Genomic DNA, 12,337 nt, shown 5'->3' with positions numbered 1-12,337 from the left:
ATACTATAGGGAAAGAGAGAAAAGAAAAAAATTCCTACCTGCATGAAAATAATTACAAAAATTGAAAATGCTAACATCTCCCGATGAGATAGAACCAGAGTAAGAATTCTGGCAACATGAAAAATCTAAATGTAGTACCACCACGAAAGGATAACACTAACTCTCCAGCAGTGGTCCCTCACGAAAATGGAAACTCAGAAATGAAAGATGAAGAATTCAAAACATGAACTGTGTATTAGTCCATTTTCATGCTGCTGATAAAGACATATCCCAGATTGGGCAATTTACAAAAGAAAGAAGTTTAATGAACTTACAGTTCCACATGGCTGAGGAGGCCTCACAATCATGGTGGAAGGCAAGGAGAAGTAAGTCACATCTTACATGGATGATGGTGAAGAAGAGAGAGAGCTTGGCAAAGAGAGAGCTTGTGCAGAGAACCTCCCATTTGTAAAACCATCAGATCTTGTGAGATCCACTCACTATCACAAGAATAGCACAAGAAAGACTCATTCCCAGATTCAGTCATCTCCCACTGGGTCCCTCCCATAACACGTGGGAATTATGAGAGCTAAAGGTGAGATTTGGGTGGGGACACAGAGCTAAGCCATATCATCGGCCCCTGGCCCATCCAAATCTCATATCTTCACATTTTAAAACCAATCATGCCTTCCCAACAGTCCCCCAAAGTCTCAGCTAATTTAAGCATTAACTGAAAAGTCCACAGTGCAAAGTCTCATTTGAGACAAGGCAAGACCCTTCCACCTACGAGCCTGTAAAATCAAAAGTGAGTTAATTACTTTCTAGATACAATGTGGGTACACGCATTGGGTAAATACACCCATTCCAAATGGGAGAACTTGGCCAAAACAAAGGGGTTACAGGCCCCATGCAAGTCCAAAATCCAGTGGGGGTGTCAAATTTTAAAGCCCCTAAATGATGTTCTGTGACTCCATGTCTAACATTCAGCTCATGCTGATGCAAGAGATAGGTTCCTATAGTCTTAGGCAGCTCCACCCCTGTGGCTTTGCAGGGTACAGCCTCTCTTCCAGCTGCTTTCAGGGGCTGGTGTTGGCTTTTCCAGGCACATGGTGCAAGCAGTCAGTAGATCTACCATTCTGGGGTCTGGAGGACAGTGGCCCTCTTCTTACAACTCCACTAGGCAGTGCCCCAGTAGGGACTCTGTGTGGGGACTCCCACCCCTCATTTCCCTTCTGCACTGCCCTAACAGAGGTTCTCCATGACAACCCTGCCCCTATAGCAAACTTCTGCCTGGCATCCAGGCATTTCCATACATCTTCTGAAATCTAGGTGGAGGTTCCCAAACCTCAATTCTTGACTTCTATACACTCACAGGCTCAACACCACATGGAAGATGGCAAGGCTTGAGGGTTGCACCTTCTGAAGCCATGGTTTGAGCTCTACAATGGCTCCTTTCAGTCACAGCTGGAGCAGCTGGGACACAGGGCACCAAGTCCCTAGGCTGCACACAACATGGGGACCCTGAGTCTGGCCCACAAAACCACTTGTTTCTCCTAGGCCTCTGGGCCTGTGATGGGAGGGGCTTATGCAAAGGTCTCTGACATGCCCTGGAGACATTTTCCCCATTGTCTTGGTGATTAACATTGGACTTCTCTTTAGTTTCTGCAGCTGGCTTGAATATTTCCTAAAAAATGGGATTTTCTTTTCTGTTGCATTCTCAGGCTGTGAATTTTCCAAATGTTAATGCATCTCTCAATTTTTTTTTTACACTGTTTCCCTTTTGAAACTGAATGCCTTTAACAGCACTGAAGTCACCTCTTGAATGCTTTGCTGCTTAGAAATTTCTTCCACCAGATACCCTAAATCCTATCTCTCAAGTTCAAAGTTCCACAAATCTCTAGAGCAGAGGCCAAATGCCACCAATGCTTTGCTAAAACATAACAAGAGTCACCTTTGCTCCAGTTCCCAAAAAGTTCCTCATCTCCACTTGAGACCACATCAGCCTGGACTTTATTGTCCATATTGCCATCAGCATTTTTGTGAAAGCCATTCAACATGTCTCTGGGAAGTTCCAAACTTTCCCACATTTTCCTGTCTTTTTCCAAGCCCTCCAAACTGTTCCAACCTCTGCCTGTTAGCCAGCTCCAAAGTCACTTCCTCATTTTCGGTTATCTTTTCAGCAACACCCCACTTCTGGTACCAATATACTCTAGTAGTCCTTTTTTATGCTGCTGATAAAGACATACCTGAGACTTGGCAATTTACAAAAGAAAGGTGTTTAATGGACTTACAGTTCTACATGGTTGGGGAGGCCTCACAATCATGGCAGAAGGCAAGTAGAAGCAAGTCACATCTTATGTGGATGGGAGCAGGCAAAGAGAGCTTGTGCAGAGAAACTACTGTTTTTAAAACCATCAGATTTTGTGAGATCCATTCATGGGAAAGACCCACCCTCGTGATTCAATCATCTCTTACCAGGCCCCTCCCAAAACGTGGGAATTATGGGATGAGATTTGGGTGGGGCTACAGATGAGATTTGGGTGGGGACACAGTGCCCAACCATGTCAGACTGCAAGTAGGTTTGATGAGATCTAAGACAAGATTGGGAATCAGCACAAAGAAATTTCTAAAGCAATCCAGGAAATGAGGGAAGACATAAACAGAAACCTCACAAAAAAAATATTAACCTTTACTGTAAATGGTCTACATGTCCCCACTTAATAGTCACTGAATGGCAAGTTAGATAGAAAAACAAGACCCATCCATCTACTGTCTTCAAGAGACTCACCTCACATATAACAACACCTATAGGTTCAAAGTAAAGGGTTAGAGCAAGGCCTGTCATGCAAATGGAACACATAAAAATGCAGGGTTTGCTATTCTTGTGTCACGTAAAACAGTCTTTAAGCCAACAACAGTGAAAAAGGACAAAGGAGGGCATTCCATAATAATAAAGGGTTCAGTTAAACAAAAAGGCTTTACTATTCTAAATATATATGCACCCAACAATGAAGCACCCAGATTCATAAAACAATTACTACTAGACCTATGAAAAGACTTAGACCACCAGACAATAATAGTCAGGGACTTCAACACCCCACTGACAGCATTAGACGGATCATAGGGGGAGAAAACTAACAGAGAAATTCTGCATTTAAATGTGACACTTGATCAATTGGACCTAATAGACATTTACCGAAGACTCCACCCATCAAACACAGAATATATATTCTTCTCATCTGTACATGGAACAAATTCCAAAATGTTCGGCCATAAAGGAAGTCAAAGTCCCAATAAATTTTAAAAAATTGAAATCATACCAACCATACTCTCAGATCACGAAAATCTAGAGGAAATGGATAAATTACTGGAAATAATCTCTCAAGATTGAAGCAGGAAGAAATGGAAACCCTGAACAGCCCAACACTGAGTCCCAAAATTAAATCAGTAATAAAATACCTGGTCAGGCACAGTGGCTCATGCCTGTTACTCCAGCACTTTGGGAGGCCGAGGCAGGTAGATAACTTGAGCTCAGAAGTTTGAGACCAGCCAGGGTCACATGGCAAAACCCTGTCTATGCAAAAAACACAAAAGTTAGCCAGCCCTGGTGGCATGGATCAGTAGTCCCAGCTACTTGGGACGCTGAGTTGGGAGGACTGCTTGAGCCTGGGAGGTTGAGGCTGCAATGAGCCATGTTTGTGCCCCCGCATTCCAACCTGGGCAACAAAGTAAGTCCCTGTCTCAAAACAAAAACGAAAACAAGCCTACCAACCCCCAAAAGCCCCAGACCAGATGGATTAAAAGCCAAATTCTAACAGACAAAGAAGAGCTGGTACCAATCCTACTGAAACTATTCCAAAAAATCAAGGAGAAGGTATACTTCCTTAACTAATTCCATGAAGCCACCCATTCTGTGATCCCTGATACCCAAATCTGGCAAAGACACAAGCCAATATCTCTGATGAACATAGAAACACCAAAGTCCTCAGCAAAGTACTAGCAAACTGAATCCAGCAGCACATCAAAAAGTTAATGAACCATGATCAAGCCATCTTCATTCCTGGGATGCAAGATTGGTTCAACATATGCAAATTAATTAATGGGATTCACCTCATAAACAGAATTAGAAACAAAAACTATATCATCATTTCAATAGACACAGAAAAAGTTTTCAGTAAAATCCAACATCTCTTCATGCTAAAAACCCTTAAAAAACTAGGCCTCCAAGGAACTAACCTCAAAATAATAAGAGCTATCTGTGACAAACACACAACTAACATCATATTGAATGAGCAAAAACTGGAAGCATTCTCTTTGAGAACTGGAACAAGAACAGAATGCCCGCTCTCACCACTCCTACTCAACATAGTACTGGAAGTCCTTACCAGAGCAATTAGGCAAGAGAAAGAAATAAAAGGCATCCAAATAGGAAAAGAAGCATTTAAACTATCTCTGCTGATGATATGATTTTATACCTAGAAAACCCTAATGGTTCTACCAAAAGGTTTTTGGAAGTGATAAATGACTTCTGTAAAGTTTCAGGATACAAAATCAATGTACAGAAGTTAGTACCATTTCTATACACCAATAACATTCAAGCTGAGAGCCAAATTAAGAATGCAATCCTGTTTATAATAGCCACAAAAAAAATGCCTAGGAATACATCCAACCAAGGAGGTGAAGGATCTCTACAAAAATGACTATAGAACACTGCTGAAAGAAATCACAGATGACACAAACAAATGGGAAAACATTCCATGCTCATGGATTGGAAGAATCAATATTGTTAAAATGGCCATCTTCCCTAAGCAATCTACAGATTCAATGCTATTCCTATTAAACTACCAAGGTCATTTTTCACAGAAGTAGAAAAAAAACTATTTTAAAATTCATATAGAACCAAAAAAGAGCCCAAGTAGCCACAGTAATCCTAAGCAGAACACAAAACAAAACAACCAACCAAACAAACAAACAAAAAACAATAAGAAAAAAAACAAAGCCAGAGACATCATACCACCCAACTTCAAACTATACTATAAGGCTACCGTAACCAAAAAAGCATAGTACTGGCAGAAAAACAGACACATTAACCAATGGAATGGAATAGAAAACCCAGAAATAACACTGAACACCTACAGCCATCTGATCTTCAAGAAAAGTTGACAAAAATAAGCAATGGGGGCAAGGACTCTGTATTCAATAAATAGTGCTCAGATAGCTGGTTAGCCATAGGCAGAAGAATGAAACTAGACCCCTACCATTTACCATATATAGAAATTAACTCAAGATGGATTAAAGATTTAAATGTAATACCTCAAACTACAGGAATTCTATAAGAAAATCTAGCAAACACCATTTTGGACATCAGCCTTGGGAAAGAATTCATGATTAAGTCTTCAAAAACAATTGCAACAAAACCAAAAATTGACAAGTAGACCTAATTAAACCAAAGAACTTCTGCACAGCAAAAGAAACTATCAAAAGAGTAAACAGACAATCTACAGAATGGGAGAAGTATTCTCAAAGTACGCATCTGACAAGGTCTAATATCCAGAATCAATAAGAAACTTAAACAATTGAACCAGCAAAATCCAAATAGTCCCATTAATAATGGGTGAAAGAAATAGACACTTCTTAAAAGAAAATGTACACATAGGCAGCAAGCCTATGAAAAAATGCTCATCATCACTAAGCATCAGAGAAATGCAAATCAAAACCACAGTGAAATACCATCTCACATCAGTCAGAGTGGCTAGTATTAAAATGTGAAGAAACAGCAGATGCTGGCAAGGCTGTGGATAAAAGGGAACACTTACGTACTGTTGGTAGGAATGTAAATTAGTTCAGCAACTGTGGAAAGCATTCTGGAGATTTCTCAAAGAACTTAGAACTATCATCAGTCCTATTACTGGGTATATACTCAAAGAAAAATAAATTGTTCTACCAAAAAGACACATGAGCTCATATGTTTATTGTAGCACTATTCACAGTAACAAAGATACGAAATCAACCTAGGTGCCCTTCAGCAGTGGATTAGATAAGGAAAATATGGTACATATCTACCACAGAACACTATGCAGTCATAAAAAAGAAGTAACTGTGTCCTTTGCAACAACATGGGTGCAGCTGGAGGCCATTATCCTAAGTGAATTAATATGGAAACAGAAAACAAAATAAGCATGTTCTCATTTATAAGTGGGAGATAAACAGTGGGTATTCATGGACATTAAGATGGCAACAATAGACACTAGAGACTCCAGAAGAAAGGAAGGAGGGAGAGGAGAAAGGATTGAAAACCTAACTATTGGGTACTATGCCCAGTACTTGAGTGATGGAATCAATTGAAGCCCAATTTCAGCATCATGTTTTAAGGAGGTTCTTGTAGACATAGGGTCTATACTAGTTTCTCATGAGAAGAATATGTGGGTAATTCAGAGAAGGTGAGTAGGTGAATGTGATGTTCGAACTACAGATTGAGGGAGGTTTATATTTTTCCAGGTTGTCCAGCAGGAGGGAAAAATATTTTAAAGAGCAACTGACTCCCCGTGTCAAGGCCTTTTGGGGAATGGTATGTTGTTTGGGGTGGCTTATTGAAGAGTAGAGGTACAGAAAGAGTTGGAACAGGTGAGAGGTGGGTTTGCTGTTCACAGGGCAGAGAGAGAAGAGTGAATAGTCAGTGGCTATTCAATATGTGGAACAAGCTGTCATGCTGAGCTGTGTATCATGATGTTTCAGAGCAGAATAGAAGAGAGATTTACCATCACGGCAGAAGCAGAGGTACTTCGTTTTGAAGATGAGAAAACTCAAGTTCTGAAGGAAATGGAACCTGGCTAAGGTCACACAACTGTGAAGTTTTGAGCTGAGATTTCAACCCAGGTCAGTCTCACTGGAATGGAGCCTCATCAAGGCAATGCCCTGTGGTGGTAGAAGGTACATGGCCAAGCTGCAGGAAAGGGACACAAAGGAGAGAAATTCTTGTGTTGGATAGAGAAATGGCCATCTGTGCAGCCATTTTTGGGGGGATGGATGTCTGATGCAGGTGCTAGGGTGGAGGCACTGCCGGCTGGGCCAAGTTCCTAGAACAAGTGTACTCACAGTCATACCTTTGGGGTATAGGTGCCAGAAAAACATAACCATTCAACAGAGTAGTTAGAGTGTTTTTAGCTGCTTGTTAAGAGCTTACTACTGTGATTATGAGGATTTATACAACCATCATTCAGCATTTTAATTTAAACCCTGGAATGTACATGAGATGACAAGCCCCCTTTCCTATGAATGCTCTAGAGGAAGGTGACATCAGATGGGAGGAAGACAGCACACAGGAGGTGTGAACTAAGAGTGGAGATGGGAAACTTGGTCTGAAAGATCTAACGTTTTGGGAGTGGGTAGCAGATGGAGTTGTAGGGAAATGTGAGTAGACTCTGGGAACCTTAGCATCTGGTGAGGTTGGGAGGTTGGGGCAAGATCTTTATAAGAGATTTCCACCTTGAAAAATTCCCCATAGTAGGTGCGACCTGAGAACAGCGTGGGAAGCAGTGTGACAGACACTGGGCTGTGAAGTCTCCATCCTTGTTTCCATGGCATCTGCAGAAATGTTGTACTATCTACAATAGCCTCCTGAGAGGTTCAGGGGAAATAAGAAAAATGTGGTTATGCTCTGACTTTGGTTTGTATCATCCTCAGATGCAGAAAAGTGTGGATGGATGAATAATTCAGGCAGAGCCAAAAATCAACTAGAGTAAACAACAACAACAATGAACTCACAATGATGAGTATGCCAAAAGAACACAAGAACCAATTGAAAATGTTTCCAGCGCCCAAAGTTAAAGTAATCTGAGTAAATACATAAATAAAGCAATGTTGAATTATAAACCAAAGTATAAAATAAATATTCATGAATTCATACTGATGTAAATAATGATTAAATAAATGAGTGGAGAAGAGACAAATGTCTCATATGGAAGAGTTTAAAAAATTTATATAGATATTTCACCCTCAAGGAAGTGGAGCATATTCCTCACTACTTCAGTATGAGGGACACACATGACCTTCCAAAGAGTAGTAGATGCAAGGCAGGGAGAACAAGTTTACACTTGAGAAGCATGCAAAACACTGTCTCACTAGGTGAGCAAGGTTAACATTAAAAGTGACAAATTATGTTGATAGTACCACTTATATGATGTCATAAGAATAGTGCTTACTTCTGTGGTCTTCCTTCCCCAAACTCTTAACTCCACCAGTCTAATCTTGAGAGAAATGTTAGACAAAGCCAAATTAAGGAACATTTTACAAAATACCTGACTAGTACTCCTTAAACTGTCAAAGACACCAAAAACAATGAAAGTCTGAGAAACTGACACAGTCAAGAGGAGCCTAGGGAGACATAACAACTAAGTGTAGTGTGGTTCCTGGATGGCATCCTAAAACAGAAGAATAACATTAAAACTAAGGAAATCTGAATAAAGAGAAAGGACTTTACTTAACATTCACCAATGTAATTATATATCAACATTTATCCACAAATTATAACTAACATATCATACTAATGTAAGATGTTAATAATAGGGGGAAACAGGTGTGGAGTATATATAATATCTTTACTTTTTTGGCAAATAGAAAACTGTTCTAACATGAAAGGTTTATTAAAAACTAAAATGACAGCTTTTGCCATAACATATGAATAATTACACTAAGTATAAATGGTCTAAGTCTACCAATTATAAGACAAAGATTAATAGGATGCAAACAAAAAAAAAATGACCCAACTGCATGTTGTTTAAAGAAATTTATTTCAAATATCACAATATAAGTAAGTGAAAGCAATATAGTAAGCAAACATTAATTGAAAGCAGGAGTAACAATATTAATATTAGATAAAGTAGACTTCAGAGCAAAGAAAATTGTCTGAGATAGAAAGGGATATTATTTAATGATAAAAGGGTCAATCTTTTGAGAAGACATAGCAATCCTTAATGTTTATTCACCTAATATCAAGGCTACAAACTATATGAAGCAAAAAGTGATATAACTTAAAGGAGAAATAGGCAAATTTACAATTATAGTTGGAGTCTTTAAAATCTCTTCTCAATAACTGATTAAACAACTAGACACAAATTCAGCAAAGATATATAGAACAATTCAATGCTGCCAACAACCAACAGGTTCTAATTACATTTATAGAACACTCTACCCAACCACAGAAGAATACACAGCTTTTTCAAATTACCACAGAGCATATTACCAAGATAGAACATATCCTTGTCCATAAAACAAACATCGACACATTTAAAGGAATTAAAACCATAGAGACTGCTTTCTTTTATCACAATGGAATCAAATTAGAAATCAGTTACAGGAAGACAGTGAGAAAATATCCAAGCACTTGGAAACTAAACAACATACTACACAATAATCCATGAGTCAAGGAAGAAGTCTTAAAGGAAAATTTTAAAAATACATTGGACTGAATAGAAGTGAAAATGCAACATCTAATGTGGTATTAAGCTAAAACAATGCTGAGAGAGAAATTCATAGGACTAAATGCTTATATTAGAAAAGGATAAAGTTCCAAAATCAATAATCTAAGTCCCCCAAGAAACTTAAAAAAAAACAATCAAAGTAGACCTAAAGCAAGTAGAAGGAAGAAAATAATACAGATAAAATTATAAATTAACAAAATTGAAAACAAATTTTTTTTTAAATCAATGAAACAAAAAGCTACTTCTTTGAAAATATCAGTAAAATGTGCAAACTTCTAGCATGACTAAAAAAAGATGACATAAAATGCTAATATTAAGAATGAAATAGCAAATATTACCGCAGATTTCTGAAGGAATGGAAAGAATAGTAAGGAAATACTGTAAAGATTTTTATACCCATCAATTTAGCAACTTTGAAAAAATGGACCAATCCTTAAAAACGCAAACAACCACAATGCATTCATTATGAAATGGATAATTTAAATAGATTTAAATAGCCATGTAATTATTATGGAAATTAAATTCATAAGTAGATACCCCTCAAAAAGAAATCTCCAGGTTTAGATGATTTTACTAGAGTATTTTACCAGATGTTTAAAATAGAATTAACATCAATTCTACAGAGTCTCTGCCAGAAAGAGAATAATCTTTTATGAAACCAGGAGAACATGATACCAAACCAAATAAGACAAAGAAAACGACAGTCAATATCCCTTTCAAAAATAATGCAGAAATCCTTACTAAGACATTAGTGAATATAATTTAGCAATATATAAAAAGAATTATACACTATGACCAAGTATGCTTTATTACAGGGGTCAAGGTTGTTTTAATATTGTAAAATTAATAATAAAATCATATTAACAGGCCAAGAAACAATAACATGATTTTATCAACAGATTCAGAAAGAGCATTTGACAAAATCCAACACCCGTTCATGACAAAAACTCTCAGAAATCTGGAAATAGTGGTCAATTTTCTGATCTTGATAACAAATATTTACAAGAAAACTGATGGCTAACATTATAGTTAATTACTAAGACTAAATGTTTTTCCCCTAAGAACAGAAAAAGAAAAAAGCTAAGAATATCTGCTCTCCAAACTATCACAAGGACAGAAAACCAAACACCGCATGTTCTTACTCATAGGTGGGAATTGAACAATGAGAACACTTGGACACAGGTTGGGGAGTATCACACACCAGGACCTGTTATGGGGTGGGGGGAGTGGGAAGGGATAGCATTAGGAGATACACCTAATGTAAATGATAAGTTAATGGGTGCAGGACACCAACACGACACATGTATACATATGTAACAAACCTGCACGTTGTGCACATGTACCCTAGAACTTAAAAAAAAAAAAAAAAAAGAATGTCTGCTCTCACCACTGCTATTTAGCATTCATGCTGGAATTTCTGGCCGGCACAATAAAGCAAGAAAAAAAAAAAGCATACAGATTAGGAAAAAAAAAAAGAAACTGCCCCCATTTGCAGATGGCATGAATGTGGAAAATTCAATTAACCAAACTCCCTTAGAATTAATTAGATAAGTTCAGCAGTCTCAGGATACAAGATCAACATGCAAAAATCAACTCTATTTCTATATTCTAGCAATGAACCTGTTGAAACTGAAATTAGAATACCATTTAATCATTAACCAACCAACCAAACAAAACAAACAGAACTTAGTTGAAAACCTAAAAAAAATGTCCAGGACCTTTATGCTCTAAACAACAAAATGCTGATACTAGAAACAAACTAACAAAAAATCTAAATAAGACATACTGTGTTTATGGATTGAAAGAGTCCGTAAAATAGAGATGTCAATTATCTGCAAATTGATATTGAGGTTTACTAGAGTATTCTCTTCTTCCTGTGTTAACTTCATTTCAAAGGGGCTAAAGACCCAGACAGCAACTTCCTGCCTTAACTTCCACAATCCTAAATTTTTAGCATATTTTTATAGAAATGATTATGAAGAAGAGGACAAAGAAATTACTCTGTATCTCAACCTGTAATTTTTCTTAAAGCAGAAGAGTTGGAAGGCAAAGTTTCCCTCTCAATAAAGTTATTTAAGATCAAGTCGGAAACCCCTTGGTGGTAGTGGAGTGGAGGAAGTTATGACTGTTCTTTGACTATCCTTCCCATGTTTATCTGATCCCTGAAAGGTAATGATAATCTGAAACATCATCATCATCACCATTATGATAGCCGCTTTTGCTATGGGCCCACAACCTGTGCTAACTACTAACCCCATAAGGCCAAGAGAACTTACAAAAATTGCTCAGATTCATACGGATTGTTAATAGCATCAGGAAAACTCAAACTTGGGTTTCCATGACTACGAAGCCAGTGACCAACACCAGTGGAAATCGTTAGAAATATAATTGTATTTACTTTTATCTTACCTATTTCTTCTGTCGATTTCTATTGTTTGCTATAAAATTACATAACATTAACATGATTGTGTATTAAATTAAATAATTAATGGAAAGTGAGATTAATTAATTTAAAGCTAGATTTTAAAAGGTTTCCTTTGTACAAAATTATATAAAATCTGGAAAGCCACTCTAAACTGCACTCTCTTGCCCTCTTTATGCTGGTTTCTGTCCTTATATAACTCACCTGTATGTGTCATCCATCTACACCCCAGTGATGCGTAATAATTCTAATATGCAAGGTCTGTAAGTGAGAAAGCTGAACATTATGATTAAATGGCTCTACATCTCCATTTTTCAAAATGTGTTTGTTAACATGAAGCAGAACAATTTTCTGCACCCACCTTAGAGGCCCTACTGTATAGTGCTCTCCTATCTGAGTTGTTTTCTTCAATATTTGGTGTGATTAACAGTGGGGGTAGGGCTCACACTCAAAACAA

General features: G+C 37.7%; 1 long non-coding RNA gene across 1 annotated transcript in view; it reads left to right on the top strand.

Moving 5' to 3' along the window:
* Positions 1-6,903, top strand: part of LOC126962334 (uncharacterized) — an 83,050-nt gene extending 76,147 nt beyond the window's left edge. Inside the window, exon 5 of the long non-coding RNA XR_007728654.1 lies at positions 6,715-6,903. This is a non-coding gene — a long non-coding RNA (uncharacterized LOC126962334). The remainder of the gene's footprint in view (positions 1-6,714) is intronic.
* The last annotated feature ends 5,434 nt before the right edge of the window (positions 6,904-12,337 follow it).

The sequence above is a fragment of the Macaca thibetana genome, chromosome 9 (assembly GCF_024542745.1).
Source record: "Macaca thibetana thibetana isolate TM-01 chromosome 9, ASM2454274v1, whole genome shotgun sequence".
NCBI lineage: Eukaryota > Metazoa > Chordata > Mammalia > Primates > Cercopithecidae > Macaca > Macaca thibetana.
The sequence above is the reverse complement of the archived record's forward strand: the minus strand, read 5'-3'. Positions and strand labels throughout refer to the sequence as shown.